Raw genomic sequence first — 19,891 nt, 5'->3', positions numbered from 1 at the left:
CTCTATGCATAAAGTGTTTGAAATTTGCTACTTTATACTTCCAAAGATAAAGGAAATCAATTAACCTGAACCAATGAAGCTTTGAGAGCAAGATATAGTTTTTGGGTATCATTTTAATTGTTTACACTAGCCTACAATAAAATGTAATTATATTTTAGTCAATAAATTGTAACACTCTTACCGTAATAGCCCTTGGTAATATAAATGTGGTTATGTTCGTAATGTAAATCGTTTAAGGTTCTAAGATAACATTGGTTGGAAGTGTCTTTGAAAGTCTGCTTTAAAAGATTGTTTATCTCAATTCTCTTATGAAACTTGCTGTGGCTCTCAGAGAGAATCACAAGGTAGAATGTAATCTACTCGTTTGCCATCTGTTAAACTACAACCATGTTAGTCATTTATTTATTGACATAAAATGAAATTTAAAACTCTGTTTCAAATGAAATATTCTTATTTCTTTCTGCCATAGATTAAATACTGAATTTGTAAGCTGTAAACTTGAATATTAGTGGGAAAAATTTAATACCCTAAAAATTCTAGAAACGTTACATAGTCACTTTACAGTATGTGTTAATAGCATTCCTTTTCAAATTTTAATCTATTTGAATGCAAATGCAAGGTAAAATAATGAGGCTGCCAGCCTTTTAAAACCTAAAAAAACATTATAGTGGCTTAACAATGAAAAGCCTTAATCCGCCTGTATAACATTGATCGTGGAACCTTCTTTCTGTACCTTGTGTAAGAAATTTTTGTATAACATTATTCATATAATTCGGTACGCCATGCCTCACATTAAAACTTTTCACCAAACTTGTATTCCTTCCTGTGGATTAAAGTTTCAAAGGAAAACTTCCTAAGTGAGTTTTGTCCATCAACAATTCTAAACTGAAACTAATCGCAAAGTAAATATCCCAGAATGTTTTGGCCAGTATACTTTTAAAATAATAAAATACGTGTTATAGGTATAAGGTTATTAAATACCCAATCAGCCTTATGCCTACATATTTGCTTATTTACATAACTGTTTTAGTTTCTGTTGCAATCTAACTTAGTTATCCACATAGGCATACTCTTAAAGTTATTCAAAGCTGTAATATTACGTGACCTTTTTACAAATTAAACTATGTCTTCATAAGTTTTGTTACCGTAAAACAGTTCTTGCTTGTATATAATAATTCATAACATAAAGTTTTTTTTTATATGGCAATAGTACAAAGAATAGAAAAACCCCTAGATTGATATTTTTAGTAATCATACTAAAAATTCAAAGTTTTTAAGTGCTCCATAAACTTAATTGATACTTACTAACTTTAACGTTTTATTTATTTTAATTCCACGGTCGCAGCAAACTTAGAAAGTAAGTTAATTTTATGTTTGATAGATTTGAACAAAATGTGTTTAACATTTCAGATTTATCACCCCTTTTAAACAATATTATAATACATAAGTACTTTGCTGCTCCGTAGCTATATATAAATTTGGCATTACCATTCGAAAAGCAGTCGTTTGTATAAGCTCAATATATAATATTTACTAACTTAAATATAGAGTGTATATAGATATATAGTGTATATAGAGTGTATATAGATAGAGTGTATTTTTTGAACAAATGTTACACAGGATGAAATAAATAAATTTGCCAACACATATTCATAAACAAGCAAACTACAATAGTTAGTTTGCCTTTTTCAGTACTACAATAATAAGGAAATTTGTACGTACAGTTTTTGCAATATTCTCAGTAAGCTACAATATTATAACAAATACTTAATATACAAAATAATAATACTTTTTTAGCTATTCCTAATGGTGGTAGTGAAAATTGGGCATTTTTATGTTTAAAGGGTAAACACATTAAAAAATACTGAAAATTTTAAAACCCAATAACACCTCGTTGCCATGACTTGGTAGTTCATAAACTTCTTCAAGTATTAGCCATTCTGGGCATCTATACCAAGTTTCACTATAATCTGAAAAAAATTACTTGAGTAATCGAAAGTGTTAACGAATAATGATTTTCACCTCTGGGGGCATCAAAATGGAAAAGCAAATCGGTCCCGGGTCTTACCATGAGACCTACAGTAACAATTTAGAGATTCACGAAAATAAATTGGTACGATGAATGAGCACATTATCACAAACACCTTGTTACCCCAATATAATTCATATAAATAATCTAAAAGAATATATAATCTTAATTGTATCTTTTTTGTTGTGTAAATAGAATAAGTTATACATAAACGTATTCATTAGTTAGAATACAAAGAGAATGAGTACTTTTACACGTAAAATTGTTTGTGTTAGCAACTTATTAGTTCCACATGGTATATCTTTGTCATCAACCTTTCACACGATATAGCACCTTTCCTAAATTAGGAGTCTTATTAAAACAAAGGAGAAACACTTCGTTAGGTGTATTTCCAAGAGAACTGTAGAAAGATATATAATATTTATTTAAAACACAATTCTGTCATTTACTATTTAACTCATGCTCTTGAACATAAGGTTCTTATTAAAAAAAACCTTACATGACTAAATTTCAGTGTGTTGTTTTACTTTATCATTGTTTTATAAGGAAATCAAGTAAAATATATTTTGTAAGCTTAATAGCACACAAAATCTATTGAAAAATCATGGTTATTTATACAATATTATTATATTTCAGATTTACGCATCCCTCATATCGATAAAAGAAAGAAAAACTGCTTATTGAGATGTAATGAAGATGAAAATAGTCGCATCTGCAACACTCTATATGTATTCAATTTACTGAAAGTTATTTAGAGCCCCTGAAACATCTGGGGCTCATAGACTTCTATTAAATGTTACGACTCATTTATTTTGACTTAAACGTTTCAGTGTTAAGGTTACTCAGCAATTGGTTGAGAGGGACTGGAAATTGTATATACGAAGAAAAATATTGTGTTGTTTTATATCTAGTAAATAAATGCTTATAAATCAATATTATCGGAAACCTTTTAACACTTTGATTCAATTATATAATGATCAAACGTGATGTTATACCGTATTTCCAATATAATCAAAGTAGTTTTTAAATGCATTGATGGAGTACAGTAACATCCAGTTTGGTTGCAACCCTCTCTAATGACTATTAAGGAGCTTATAACGGATGCATCAAGGTATAAGGGATTGGAAGGTATCTGAGTTGTAAGTGAACACTTACATTCGCCGTTTACTGAATGTAGACGTAACCTATATTTGCCAAAAACTTCATAGAGAATTGTTCGTTCCAAGTCAATGGAAGGTGGACCGGCAGTCTGATTCATATTATAGATTATTATTTTGTTTACCATTTTCTTAAAATGGCGAATAATTTAAAATTTTAACTAAGGTTGAAAATTTATTGAAAGGTATAAATATTTGAAAGTATAGTAGTCCTGTGTATATTATAGGTTACCACGATATTGCTAAAAGCTGTAATACTATAAGCGGATTGTCTGCAGAACACGTGGTGACCAACCATAACATATTGCTTAAGTTTCCAGCTACACAACTTCTGCGTATTAGGGTTGGTTATATCCCTAGAAAATACTTTAATTAATAACTCTACTATGGCTTGGGCCATTTTAATGTTCAACGTAAATTTGTAAGGCATTTTCATATCTGTTGATCCATATTATTGCATCCTGTCTTTTAGATACCAAACAGTCTATGAAAGTTCAAGATACGTTTTTTTAATAGGTGCTAAGAATATAATACACATTGTGCAAAACATTTCCGTAAATAGTTGGACATATATACGTTAATAAGCTCATAGTTAAACTTTCTAATTATTTTATAGCCTATCAAGTATTTGTGGATACAAACATTGTAACAATTTGCTAACATCCAAAACGCTTATTAATAAGCAGTTACCCCGTACATTTGGCATATTTCAAACACTTTCGTAACATCAGTGATCACTAGGTCATTTAGACGTTTTTGACCAAGCAATTACAAACATTTAACTACAGTGAAGATAATATCTTTTTAAGCTGCTACTGGACAAATTTGCTTACACAATAATATGTCTCTTACGTCTTTATTAAAAGGAAATTGTATGTTTGTTCCGATGAAACATAACATCTACAGAACCAACTAGGTTGAAATTGTACATAGATCATGTTTTTTATAATGAATCTGGCAAACATATAGTCCAACCATGTTGATGGTGTAAACGTAAACAGTTTTGATTTTAATTTTTGGAGCTTTGAGATGGCATGTGTGTGAAAACTAATGAAAACTATTGATGAAGAATGAAGAGCTAATCTAGTATTTTATTACATACTGAAATTATTTTTTTAATGTGCAAAATAATATTGAGAATTAGACTATTTTTTATCAGTGGCTTGATAAACTATTAATTTTCACCATATTTTCAGGTATAGTAAAAGCACCATTCAATGTTAACGCTGGCATGTAAGTATTTAATTGCTGTTGTTAGTCTAGATAAAGCTTTGTTGTATCTCATTGTAAGAAAAGTACACATTTTTTTGTAGATATTTTGTAATATTCAATTCTAATTATTATTATCCAGGTTTAAAACCTATTGGTTTAATGATGGAATATTTTCCATTCGGCTCATAAATATAAATATTTATATTATTTTAATATTTATATATTATTATTACTATATTAATATTATATTATCATGACTGGGACGGGTGGCGTCGTCCTGTAATCCAGCTGTTAGGAGGTCATGAATTGTGGATATTTATAGGGATGCACTGTGGATGCGATATTCCCTGGTGTGGATTAACGTCCGCACTAGTGAGTACTACGACTATCCGCAGTACTATCCTGATAATTAGACCAATTCATAAATTACAAGAAAAACATGTGGTTCCGATTCCACTATAAACTGTAGGTCCTTTGGTTGCCATTAGCTCAATGGGCTATTAATTAACAGCTGTGTCTAAGGAACATGTCGGCCTTAGTCACTAACAAGACTACAAGATCGCGCCACTCATCCTATATTCATCCTTCACTCATATTTGGGTTAAAATACGCACATAGTGGCGTCCCCATCTTAAATAATTGATAATTGATAATTTATTTCGTAATTTTTAAATTTTCGATGTTCCATTTACCAAGTTTTACCAATTTTGTTGAAGAAATTACAGATTGTACATGACCAAGTAATCCACATTACACATTAGCAATTACTGTAAATTAAATCTAAAACACTTTGAAAATGAAGTTTAAAGTAAGTTTTTCAGGTTCACAAAAATGATTTCTGAGGTAGACAGATTCAATGATCCACGCATTACATAGGTTGGAGGATGTCCAACGACAAGGGTCTTAACTCTACTTACAACCTTTAGAGGGATTCCTAGTGATTGGTTTTATATACCTGTATTAAACCACCATCAAGCTTTTAAAGAATGTGAGCTAGTTAGGGCAGCCTTTGTAATCTACCACTAAAGTTGTTTCGATTTCTTTTTTTTAATTTTATATTATAAAAGTATTACCAGTACCAATTTTAACAAGCTTCTCAAAGAATTATCATTTACCACTTAAGTGTATTTTATTACCATATAATATAAGCCTTTTTGTTTAAGGCTTTTATAATTTTAGAAAAGGAAAATGTAAATCTCATCTCTTAGCGAAATACTTGCACTTTTTATGAAATACTAACTTGTATGGTAGTTCTTTTATAGGCCGTAACTGATATAAAACGATTGGTCGTTGTAAAATACATTATTCTACACTAAAATGTAGAATGTGGAAACGGTAAAAGGTAGAAACTAACATAGAACCCCTTAAATATTTATGATTTTATTAAAATTATTTAAGTTATCAACATTGCATAAAATATTTTATATTTTCAAACTTAACTTATAACAATATTATCAATGAGAAGTTAATGTTATTTTTTGCATTGTTGTATTTTTAATATACTTTAAGGTAATAAGTATAACATTCTTTTTAAAATACTGTTAAAAAATTCAACTTTAAACCACGTGTTTATTAGTGAAAATAAAAAATGTTAAATTTATCCACAGAAGTGGATCAAACTTTATAAATTAAATTAATTAAATAAATTACAATAAATTATTGTTTTGCCCTTTTCGAAAGAATAATGTTGAAAGTAAAATAAATAAACTATTTTTTGAGGGGTACTTAATATTGTGTGTTGAAGGATCCTCTATCAATTACACATTCTTTGTTATGACCAGTTTAAAGGTATTTGTAGATATTAGCTCAAACAAACATTTCAATATTCATTACACAATACTAGGAAATCTATTGCAGTATACAGGGTGATTGATATAAGTGTGCCAGCCGTTTTATTCGAAAACCATAAGAGATATAAAAAAAATTAAATAGTAAGTGCCTTGGATTTTTTATTTAAAAAATTATAGTCAAGTCAAACAAAATATTTTAGCCGCCATTTTTCCAATATGGCCGCCAACTTACATTTTTCTTATGGAACACCCTGTATTTCATGATGTATTCTGGTAAAAGATGTAATTTTAAGACGATTTTATTCTTGTAATTTTTTTCATAAACCTAACCGTTTCAAAGATAATAATGGTTTAAGTTGTGAAATTTTGAATGGTTTTAGAATAAAACAGCTGGCATGCTTGCTTAGGCCTTTATCGAAACTCTTTCTCGTGCAGAAATTTCAAAACTTTAACCATTATTATCTTTGAAACGGTTAGGTTTTTGAAAAAAATTACAAGAATAAAATCGTCTTAAAATTACATTTTCTACCAGAATACGTCATGAAATACAGGGTGTTCCATAAGAAAAATCTAAGTTGGCGGCCATTTTGCTAAAATATTTTTTTGACTTGACTACAATTTTTTAAATCAAAAATCCAAGGCACTTACTATTTAACTTTTTTTGATATCTCTTATAGTTTTCGAATAAAACGGCTGGCAAACGTATATCAATCACCCTGTATTACTTAGATTAACGAGCGCCAGAGGGAAAAGTATTTTGATCATTGACTATTTAACCAATGTTATGAGAGGCCATGGAGAATGTTGTGAAATTGCACATGAAATAATAATAAATACAATTATTTTATTTACATCCCGTAATGGTGGAATGGCATTTCATAAGGTTTTGGTTAAATTTTACAAAGTTTGAACGTATATTATGGTAATGATAGAATTTTCCTAGTTATACCACTGGTCTAGAACTCATTTTTGACGCAGAAATTAGTAATACCGTAAGTATAACGGTGTTTCATACTAACGATTCCGAGATTGAAGAAACAAGTATACAACATTTACTCATTTATTTATTTATTTATTTATTTCCAACGGACATCTCCATTTTACAGCATACAAAACAAAACATTAAACTCAGGATGACTTAATTGATATATACTCATATCATATATAGGATATCTTCACTCACTAGAAAAATGGCTTATTACTTGTAATAAATATTATTGGTCTACGGTAAGTATGAATGCAGTTTAGACTAATAAACTGCATGAGGTAGGTTTTTATGACAAAATGTAAATTAACCCCTATCAGCATACTCTGTTGATAGTTCACACATTAATTTTAAATTTGGTTACACATTTAACATGTAATTGGGATGGCTATTTAATTCCCAAAGGTTTTACTAAATTATTCAACATTGTAAATAACTCCGTTGGGAAACAATGGGAAGACTTCTAGAAATGTATCTACATACCAGTTCTTTGGGGAAGCGAGCTGGTCCAGTGGTACAGCGCGGGACTTTGGTCCCTGAAGTCCTAAAATTAAAAATCGCCTAATCCCCAATGGATTTTATCCAAGTGTTAATGACGCAACCCCTAGGTCTAGTCTGCATAATCGCAACAAACCTAGCAACGTCCTGGAAAACCCCGACCGGTTCTTTAGAATGATAATGTTATTATGTATGTAAAAAAAAAGAAAATTAACTTAACGATTGATATCAACCCATACAATTATTTACTAATACAGATATCTGATAGGTGTTAATAAACCCCGTTTTACAATGCAACGCCAAATGTAAACTTACAGAGTCATTCCCTTCAATGGCTTGAGACGGAAAGGCAAATGAAACTAATTTGTAACCATTTCAAGACCCAGGTGGAAGTGATGTACTTGCAAACTACTTCTACAAAGTGAAATCAGGAGCCTAAATCGTTGAATATTTCATACTTTCTGTTTATTTGTATCTTTCGAGTCTTAAAATAAGGTATAACCACGTCAAAGGTTCAGTCATTAGTAAGTATGGATAGTTTTTTGAACCGGTTTAGGCTAGCTATGTAACAAGGTCAAATAAGCCACATGTTGTAAAGATAAAATGAGGATTCGCACATATTATTACTCTTAAATGATTTCTCTTTAGTTAAGAACTGACCATAGTAAGTTGGGTTGTGTGTAGGATAGGTAATTTTATATTGGACCGATTATATAATTTTACATGCAATTTTTGAATAAATTCTGCAATCCTGTTAGCATTATGAAATGAAGAAACTAAATATTATAACCGTTTATTAACCATACTTTAAATTTTTTTTGGTTCATTTTTGTAAATTTGTGAGGTGTTTTTTAACTCTCTTTTTGTTACTTTAAATTAAATACCGAAATATAGTTTCATAAATAAATTGAAATAGTCGTTTATACTCTATATTTCTAATATATAAGCAATAAAATAACCATTAAAGAGTTCAGAGCAAAATTCCCATGCATGATACAACATAACAAAGGTAACATATTGCTATTATAAATGCCATTCATGGAAACGTTTTACGCATATAAACTTAATCTATTGTTAATTTTTCTTCGTGGCCCCTATTAGTAAGTTCTTAAAAACCTATTGAATCTACTGAACTTTATAATGACATTTACCGACATCGTAATGCAAAATGGCACAAAATTCTTTATGTAAATAAGATGTGGGACTCTTCAAACTAAATTTTAAGGTTCCTTTTGAGTGAAAAGGAAATTTTATAGGAAAAAAAAAGTAAAAATAATAAAACCTAAAGTTAATCAGCAAATTAAGTACTGATTATTATAGATAGTAGCATTAAGATATTATAAAACCGAGGAGTTCTACTTAGGAAAAATCCCTAACTGAAAAACTCCTTAAATATGTTTACTCTAATAAGAGTTTACCACAAAGCAAGTTATTCAGAATTGGTTATCGAATAACTTGATTATTCTTCCGATTGAAACGGTATACTATTTAAAATTAGTATGATAATTGTATCAACACCCGACTTGTCAAATAATAATGGTAACATTTTCAGTATCTATTATTCTGAATAAAGCTAATGTTAATACGTTGCTTTGAAGCCGAAAACATACAACAAAAAGGATAGGAATGGTCACTATGAAAAATATGAATGAAAAACATAAGTAAAACATAAGTAAAAACATAAGGATTGGTTGGACACTTTGTTTTCTCAAAGAAGAAAAGCCACAAAATAAATTGAGAACCAATCAAGAGATACACATGCACGAGTGTAAGATCAACATAGTTTCTCAATCGTACACCTAAATCATGTTACTCTAACAAAGTTTTTGCATTGTTGAACTTGAACTATTTTAGTAAATAATGTAAATATTTTATTAATTCAAATGAAAAGTCAAATACTGCTAAAAGTCATTTACATATAACTAAATGCGAGTGAATTCATGAATCAGATAAAACCATCAAAGTGGTTGGAAATTCTGGATTTTATCCACGTCGTAAAATAAAACAAACTTCTCGCAGCATATGCAACAAACATATTCCTCGGCAGCAACTGTATTTTGTAAACGTATATTTATATCCTGGTGTGTATATTGTATAGGAAAATATATATTTTTATTAATTACAAGGCAACATTCTTATTTCATGTGATTAGAGAAGGGAATACTTTTAAATTTCAGATTAATATTAATAATAACCAAACTGAGATTAAAAACCATTTTTAAATAGTATTTTAACTATTACGGAAAAATTAACCTTATATTATTACTGCATTATTAAATTGGGCACTAGCTATAATAGATTCATGTGTTATTTTGAATGGATACTCATAGCAGCTAGTACAACAAAAAAGACCAAATAAGTGATTTACTTATGTTTTGTTCGTTGGTTATTACATAAAGATCAATTTTAAACTATTCATGAAGTATTTTTTATTAACATTTTCCATTGATATTGCTACTAAAAATGTAAAACAACTTGTAGAAACTAAATTAGTTTTTTTTTTTTTTTGGAGAGTTTCAAATGACAATACGTCTTAATATTTAATTGTTAATATAAGTAGTTTAACTAATTATATAAGCCGTACAATGACCATTTTGGGAATGGCATCCAACCTATGTAACCTTCATTAAATTAAAGCATTTGTTTTTTAATATCTTAATAATACTATGTAATAAATGAAGGGTTTCATAGTGATTTTCCATTGGAGAAGGTGCGATGGTTCCTAGAGCTAGATGTTGATTGCTGGCATTTATGGAATACTTAAGTAGATCAGGTAGCATCCTACGCTGAGCTATTAACAGCATTCTACATTACCTATTGATCATAGCCTAGCTCATATATTTTCACAGTTATTTTAATGCATAGAAACCTATTGAGAACTAATTTCAACGTTATTATTTGCTGTTTATTTGATAAAATATTCACTTTTATGATAATATTTATATAATGGTTAAAAAATATTCACAAAAGTAATTCACCAATAATGTTCTATGGATGTGATATTTCTAAAATGTATGTAAGTAAAGCAAATAACCTTGTGGAAGGGCTGGCGACTCTCCAAACGACACAATGTGAGTATCGCTCAATCTTTCTTCCTCCCATACAAATATGCTAGCAAATATGGTAATAATTGCTTGAAAAAATGTCTTCCTAATAATTCTACAAGCCTAAGTTTGTTTAAATGGCAAATGCTTGAAGGAGTGTATTTGCTAAAATCATAGTTTAAATTGTCTTTTATTTAATAACATAAACCATATACTTAAAATGTTTATCAAGACGAGAAACCTTACTATCCACTTTTTCACAAAACAAAAGCACAAAACTATCCATTATTTCATAAATTTCCCTTTAAGGTAATTACCCAAGGGCTTCACACCGTTTGACTTCATAAGTATTAATAAAGCTATTCATTGGTTAAGTTAAGCTGAAATAAACAAAACAGAATACATTAATACAAACAAATAATCACGCCTGAGCTTAATAAGGTAATAAATTACAGAATAACAAACAAATAAGTACAGCTGAGGTATTTTTAACATTAGGTATATGGAAAGTTCCCTTTAAATAGGAATTACGACTTTAAAGGACTATTTAAAAAAAAAATTGATAGTTTTGAGCAAGGTTTCTCGTCATGACGAACATTTTAAGTATATAGCTTAAGGGGATGTCACTTGTAGTTTTCTCTAAAGTTCATGGGTACTTTGGGATTTATAAATGGATAAAAGACAATGCTCTGACTGACATTGTTTTATTCTTTTTTAAATAACAAGTATAAATAATTTATATTCTGGTCTGTATTTCTCAGTATTTCAGCATATATTAACTAATAAATTAGGTGGCTGCCAGTCAATCACGAATGGTGAGCTGTATGTTAATTGGTCATTTGATTACCTGACGTGTTTCAACTTTGATGATATAACAGGTGACCGTGTGACCTATCAATTTATTGGCTCAATTGGTTAAGATGCCCAATTAATGTTTGTTAAAATAAAATGTACATCAAAATAGGGTTTGGACTATTACGGTTGACATTTCGATGCCCTTTATGTTGAGTTAGACAACTTAAAAATGTTTCTAATGTTTTCAAATATTTTTAGAAATTTGGTAATAGTTATCCTATTGTTAAGCGTATAGCTTATTCTCTTAATTGTATGTATATTACAGAAATTTTAAAAAACAACGCCCTTTCAAGCCTGTCTGGTATTCGTCATATTATTGTATTGCTATTATTAAATAAAAAATATTGTAAAAGATTTCGATAAAGTAATAATGGATGTATGATATTTTTTTTTATTAGACTCTGTGTAAAATATGGTTACATTGTAAGATTAACATTTCGGTGTGTAACAAGAGTACGATTTTAGAATATACAATTAAAATTTGTTGACGTAAGTGTTTTCACTGACCTATATAATTGGCGTTGTAAAATAATAAATAACAAACGTTTTAAATGTACCCATTGTTATTTTATTTTTATTTTGTAATCAAAACATAGAGAAGGATTCAACCTCTTACATGAAATTACAGTTTCTTGCCTTCGAAATAGTATTAAGTTGATTATTTCAATAATAGATAATATGTATATTTATCTTTGAAACACCCCAAACATTTATGGTGTTAAAGTAAAGATTTTCATCGATTAAATTGCGAATCTTCAATTCAAACGGTTACAAATGCTTTGTCCCCCAATTCTAGTACGTTGATTAAGCCATGATGTTCCCTAAAACTAGAGGAATAATTTAGGCATATCTCATAACTCAACTAAGCTAGCATGTCAGGAAGCAGGTTTTGTAGCTGAGCCAATATGTTAGAGCATTGCACTGGACACAAAGTCATGTGGCAGTTTCTGTACAAAACATGTTTCGTCAAGCTGTTGTTGCCATCGATGTATAATACCGGGTTGTTGCTTGGACAACATTGTTGTTCTGAATTATATTCAGTTTTAATTGAATTCTTGATTCCCGTACGTAGGAAGGGCCAACAGCTAGTATCTAATAAAGTATTAAAGTAATAAAGTAATTGATCCAGTAACGATACGATTTGCAGTCTGGTAGATTATGTTGAGCTCCATTGTAATTACCATATGCTTACTTAAACATAGATTATCTAAATTTGTTATGTGTTTTAGTTGTAATTTGTTCAGTCACCTAAATCACTATGACTTGGTTCAAAACCCCAAAAGTTTATCCGGAAACATCGTTTACGTTAGGAAATATTATAATTTAAGGTTAAATATATGAAAAATGTTTTAAAAAATTCCTTTAAGTTAATAAATTTATTAACCTCTCTTAATAAATAATTGGTGTAAATACCTGCATTTATGCGATCAATGTGTTGCTAAATTGCAACTGGTTTCGACTCACAAATGAGTCATCGTCAGGCCAGTACATATATCTTCTTGCTTCATTCGAAGGTCGTCAATTAATAATAAAAAATACATTTAAAATGCTCACGTACACGAACATTTAGAGTTAAAAACTAAAGGTAATACTAGAACGGTAACGGGACACGACGTGATCGGGCGGGGGTTATGTCTTGGAATGAAGATATCTGTACTGGCCTGATGATGACTCATTTGTGAGTCGAAACCGGTTGCAATTTAGCAACACATTGATCGCATACATGCAGGTATTTACACCAATTATTTAGTATTTAAAAGCGATTGGGCGGCTGAAATTCAATATAATGAATCTTTCTTATATTTTAAAAATACACGCTTTATACAAAAAATAGGCACGAGCCCGGAATAGTTTTTCACATTACTTCAGGCTAGACCTAAGGGTACGGCATTATCACTTAGATAAAATCCATTGGTGATTTGACAGGATTTGGGACCCAGAACAGGAACCGGAGTCCCGCGCTCTAACCACTAGACCAGCTCGCTCCCCCACTTTACTTGTAGTAAGCTGTTAAAAAAACTAACTGCAAACATATATGTCGCACTAGCCATGGTAAGTTTGAGTGGTCATTTTACAAGCAAATAAATGCCCTAGCTTTACTTTCAATATTACGTTTAGGTTTTGAAAAGTAAACTATACTAACAAAAATGAAAATCGACAAATTCTTTTCCATTTTCTTTTTATTTGTTAAAACATTATATTTAAGTGACGTAAATTTTGTAATAGAAAAGAAAGAACGGTGTAATGATCCACACATTGGTTGGATGACGTCCAACGCTCCAGCTCTCAACCCCTACTTACACTCCAGGATCTCAACACTACTTACAACCTTTGAAGGGGATTTGGTGATTGGTTTCATATGCATGTATCGAACTTCCATGTACGTTATAATTAATTTAGTTTTCGCGTTTGAAATAGTCGAAATCACTTATTTTGTAAAAAAGACTAAAAATCATTAACCATATCGATTCTACATTGGCTTAAACTTTAACTTCAATACCTATTACTCAAAAATAAACTGTTTTCATTTATTGGTATATTCTATATTTTTGTTACAATAGATGAGGTTTAAGATCAGTTTGTTTTACTGGAAACCTATAACAACAATCAACCACGCACGATCATTAGGGACGACACATATAGTCTATTTATGATAGTCTTTTGAATTAAATTTAGAGTACAGGATGTGCAAAAATAAACAGTATTGAAAATGAAATATGAGAATATGTGTACAAATTATTTTGGTACATACTAATGTACTACTATATTAGAGAGAGACATTTTGCAAAAAAGATACAATGTTAAATGCATGAAAACCCCTTATATTTTATTATCTGTCCTATTGTACTAAAAGCTAGAAGTATAGCCAAACAAATATAAGAAAACAGGAACATGTCTCGACTGGACCACCGAGTAAAGCTCACATTTTGTTAGAATAAAGCTGGTATTATGAGATTCTTCAGAGCAGAGCATAAGCCTTCTCTCGTCCTCAAAAGCTCTTGTGGGTTTTCTTCATACAAGCTTTATTTATTAAATAACCTTTACTTGTGATAATAATACTGTGATAATATGTTTGTTATAGTTTTCAAATGGGCGTAATAATCTTATAATACTGTCATTCGTAATCGTACAATGATACAATTAAATGATCAAAAGTTGATTAGAAACAGCTTTATCAGGAAGTTGATCAAAACATGATTTATATGATAAATAAAAAGACAATAAAATTTAGCCAATAAATCAATTCAACGAAAAATGTAGTATTACCTTTATTTTGAAAATTATAAGCTCATACATTTTGACAATTTACGTACAGTCAGCACAGTTACTACAATTTAATGTGTAGCATACGAATATTTAGCTCTAAAATAAGCCGGAAATCCTATGATGCGTTGCCTAATCACTTGTTTGTGATGCATCGGTGGAATTGAGGCGTTGCCAGAATTCACAATGATTCATTATTAATATACAGTTAGGCTAGCATTACTAATCTAACATTAGCTGTAAAGCTCGCCAGAGTTTACTGATACTACAACAAACATACAAATACAGAAACCTCTCCTTGGCTTATTTCTGATTAAAACTACATATTATAGTAACATTATTGCTTATATCCTTGTATTTGATTACCAAAAGGGAACATCGTTTATACATTCCTTTCAGCGAATTTCCCTATAGCTATTATCGTGGGTGGCATGGTAAGACCTAGACCCGGGACCGATTTACTTTTTCATTTTGATGTCCCCAGAGGCCCAAAACACTATTCGTTAAAAACTTTCTACATCCCAAGAAACACCGACTCACAAACTGATTGTATTGTAGAAATAATATATTTATAATGGTTCTTTTGTGATAATATACGTCTTAAATACGTACAAAAAGGACATATCTACGACCATTACTATTATATTAAATGCAATCTGTCCTGCACCTATAGTGTACATAGAATTAAAAGTGTTTTTATTTGATTTATTTCATATCATAATATATGTAGTAAGTTAAATGACGTGTCAAATTAAATTTTTTCTTTGCTTACCTTTCATGTAACCATCATCATGCCTGTACCTTTCAGATATTTCGTTGTTTTATTACCTCACCACTCTAACTTAGTGGCCAAAGATAATGATCCTTGATATATTTAGTACTTTAGCTTACACTTCACCAAACAAGACATAATTACCCTTGTATGCTACTAGGATACTCAGGTAATCAGGTATAGTTGTTATAAGTTATAATTATCAAGGTTCATGTATATTAGCATATTAGTTTAGGCATTAGGTTAGTAAATTAGTCTATTTTAGTATATCACAGCTTCTTTTGCAAATAGGTGATTGGGTAATAAAGAAAAACTCAATTTTTAAGTGTACTGATTTATTACGAGAACACAATGCACTATTTAAAAAATAAATCATTAAAAGAAACAGAAAAGAATGTTATCTTTCTGTTTAGGAATTATTAATAAGGCTACTTCTTAGCGAATTTTTTTTAATATTTCCTGAAAAGCAATCTCTTTTGACAAAAATGTTTCAAATTAAATACATAAAAAGAATTATGATTTACATCAAAATATTTAAGTACTTGTAAAATTTTGTTAAACTTGAACACTATCTATATGTTTAATTATAACTTACAAATGAAAAGATTTACAGCTATGTGATGCATTGAGCTAAAATTTTAAGTCCCAAACCCTTACAGTTTTAATTCTAGAGTCTTTTTAAGCTGTTAAATTAAGTAGGATTAGAGGAGATTTAAGTTGGACCTTAGTCCCATTAATATGTAAATCCTACAACCAGCTCTTCAAACATTGAAACCATGTATATTCTCACAATTGCTATTTAGATGAGAATTTGTATTGTTATACCACAAATTAAAAAAGATAAAATATAAACCAGTTAGACATTAAATTCGTATAAAATCATTTATTTCCTAGCAATTTTCAAACAACTTTGAGGAGATACTCATCATGAATTGCAACGCAATAACAAGCTCAATAACAAATAATGCAAGACACTCTGTCATATCGACACACTTGCCTGTTATGCAGTGATTTTAGAATAGGTTATAAAACGTGTTAGATATAAATTTTTGATAGAAAGAAAATTAATTTTTTCGTCGGTAAGAACTCATTCAAAGTAAAGATTAAAGTATACCCAATAATATGTGCACTTCCTTTTATAAGGAAATCGTTTTTATTTTTACTCTAAAATACACTTATTATGTCATTGTTTATACTATTATAATCGTATACTCATATCATGATGTATGATAATTTAATGATTTTTAATGATACTATGATTATTATGATAGTCAAAGTAATTATAATCGTGACAAGATGAGCTTGAACATTTTTGAGATTCTTCATAACAGAAGCTGTGCTAATATGTTTGGATATAATACCTTTTTTGAATACATTTATAACAATAAGCTATGCGCTTAGATACATTTTTGGTTTGTTTTGAACTTCTCTTATTATGTTCACACGTAAGAATTTACTAGTTTTGAAATCCATACTTTATAGTGTAAAACAAAAATGGACCTAATGTGGAAAATATCACTCCTGGAACAATGTAAATTATGAAAATAATTATTGACAAAGAAGAAAAGACAAACTATATTACTTGCCTGTTTCATTGCCCTAGGAAGAACACATCCGGTCAAATTTATGACTTGCTCAACTACAACTAACAAACTACCTGCTTAAATATAACTGGCATTGACTAACTGTTGTGTTGCTGTCTTGAATGTTAAGTCTTAAGACATTATGACTGTTTTCACGATTCATCTCAAATTCCTAATGAAAAAAATGTATTGTAAACACATTGAAAATTCCTGAAAAAATGAATTGAATTTGTTATAACAAGACTGAATAGTATTATTATTTATTTTACACATGTTATTTACCATAGAGTTTATTCTGTTTTGTTAGGCAATATTTTTCTCAAACCTTACAACTATAAAAGTGAAGAAAGCTAACACTTAAGTTCTAAATATTGTTCATAGATGCATACAAACACTAGTTCAAAAAGTATATGACATAGTCGTACAGTTATTTTCTCATTTTGTGTGTAGAAATATCATAAATATAACTGTGGGCACCACTAATAATAATTGCCTTTCAAAAAAACATCAATTAGATGATTGGTTGTATACAAACAGCTTTCATATGATGAATTTTGTAAAAAAAGGGATGTCATGCAATGAACGTACCAGTAAAGAGGCTGACATTGTTTTGTCACACATCTGAGTTGTTTTCGTTCCAACATTTATTCCACGCTGATCTCTTAGTGCCAAATGGGGTCCTTTAGTTCTTTTAATCCTTTTATCTTTCGTTTTTTATGATGAAGCTCTTTAAAAGTGCTCGCTTCATCCTCATGCTGCAGGTTTTTGTCAAGCGTCATTATAGTTGAATTGATGAAATAATAATGCATTAAAAGTGGCAATTGGAAAACATTCTTTTAATGTTCCAAAATAATTAAGAGGTTTATTTTACAATAAAGTTAAATCACGCTGCAGATAATCATTTAATATTTTAGCAATGATTTTCTTATATAAAGCAGAATCCAGCACTGAAATCCAGCGAATGAATTGTCATTCGCTTATTGGGTCTGATGATGATTAGAGTGTCCAATCGAAATCGATCACCACTTACCATCTTTTTTGTATATTTACTGTCTTGTGAGTAACTGTATAAGCGTGAATATATGTTTTAAGTTAGTGTTATAAGACGTTTCTTTTATTTACTTTCCGTATATTTTAAAAGTAATGAGAAATATATTTATAAACTAAGAAGTTTTCTACAGGAAAAGTAAGCATATCTTTTAATTAAAATATTTGCTTACATTATCACAAACATTATATCAGTCTTAAAACATATACTCTGAGATCCTGTATTTGAACAATTAGGTTATTTTAGTTACAGATAAATTATTCTGTTATCGATTACAGCTGTATAATGTGTGTTGGATGTTTAAAGGATTTTAAAAATAAAAATTTTTAATGTTTAGCACAATTTGGATACAATAACACTGATAGAAATTTTTCATATAAGTTAATTTTAATTTACTTATTACGATATATGAATCATAAAATCATTTCATAAATATAATATCGTTTTTAACTCGTTGAATCTATTATGCCTCGATTTGAATGAAGAAACATCTGAAAAAAACTTGAAAACATAATTAAATTTTGTGGTAAAAATTCACTGGTAAAAGTACGTTTAAATAAAACATTAGCTTTATTTATTGGGATACCTCTGATGCCCCTCAGGTTAAAAATAATAAATTCAAGGGAAGAGTAAGTGAAAAAGACAGTTATTAGAGCAATGCCGGGAAGATGGGCAAGTTGGCACCCCATTAGTGAAGGTAATGTTACCTTTCTTCTTGAACATCTCATAAAGTCTTAAAATCTATGATCTGAAAATGTTTTTCCCATATGACCATTAGCAGGGTTGTGAAAGTGTTTTAAATTATACATAATAATCACGGTCTTCCTGTAATTAAATAATAAACACTTCTTAAGAATATATGAGATTTTGGTTTTAAAAACATGATTGCAATAAATATATAATAATTTATTAAAAACCATTTATATCCTTACATCAATGTAGAACATTTCAATTATATTAATTATTACATTTAATCATACAGATAGTAAAAGTATACTAAAAGTATATAAAAGTATAATTAGTGACAAATATGTCACTAATTAAAGAAAATACAGTATCTTATTATGGTGAAAATAGCATCTTTTTTGCACAATGTGTGTTTAATTTGAATTTAATGGGTTTAGTATTTTTGTAAGATTTACTCATCATAAAGTATCGGCATTGATTTTGGTATGGTATCGAAAAACAATTATTATTTTGTGAGTTTGCACAGACCTCAGAAACAAAATATATGGAAAACGTAGAAGCAAGATATACAATCTGAACAGTAAAAGCAGGATGTCATAACTTCTCTTAAAATACACAATACACGTGGTTTATTTGAAGCAATACTTGTTGTATTCTTTTCTCTTCTTAAAAGTAACTTTACTTTTATATCATTTCAGAAACTTTATCCACCCTATTAAAAAGTATAAACCACTTTAAAAATGTCACTAGAAAATATTAACGAGTAAAAATATATTTAAACTAACGCATTAGCTACCAACTATACTCATCCTCAAGTTGGTGTGACGGTTGGTAGGAAAGTGTAAAAAACTAGTCTTAAAGTCTTAAATCAAAAGTATGTATATACATGTACTTTTATTTCCGAGTTTTACCGATTCAAACAATTCTCTACATATTATGGGATCTCTATTGATACTAGTAAACAATT

The 19,891-nt window shown here is 29.5% G+C and overlaps 1 protein-coding gene across 1 annotated transcript in view; it reads left to right on the top strand.

Annotated features, from left to right (window-relative positions):
* LOC128999601 (neural-cadherin-like) overlaps positions 1-19,891 on the top strand; it is a 330,457-nt gene that overhangs the window by 66,205 nt on the left and 244,361 nt on the right. The window lies entirely within an intron of this gene.

The sequence above is a fragment of the Macrosteles quadrilineatus genome, unplaced genomic scaffold, assembly GCF_028750875.1.
Source record: "Macrosteles quadrilineatus isolate MER2022 unplaced genomic scaffold, UCM_ALF_1.0 Scaffold_8__2_contigs__length_117827958, whole genome shotgun sequence".
Taxonomy (NCBI): Eukaryota; Metazoa; Arthropoda; class Insecta; order Hemiptera; family Cicadellidae; genus Macrosteles; species Macrosteles quadrilineatus.
The sequence above is the reverse complement of the archived record's forward strand: the minus strand, read 5'-3'. Positions and strand labels throughout refer to the sequence as shown.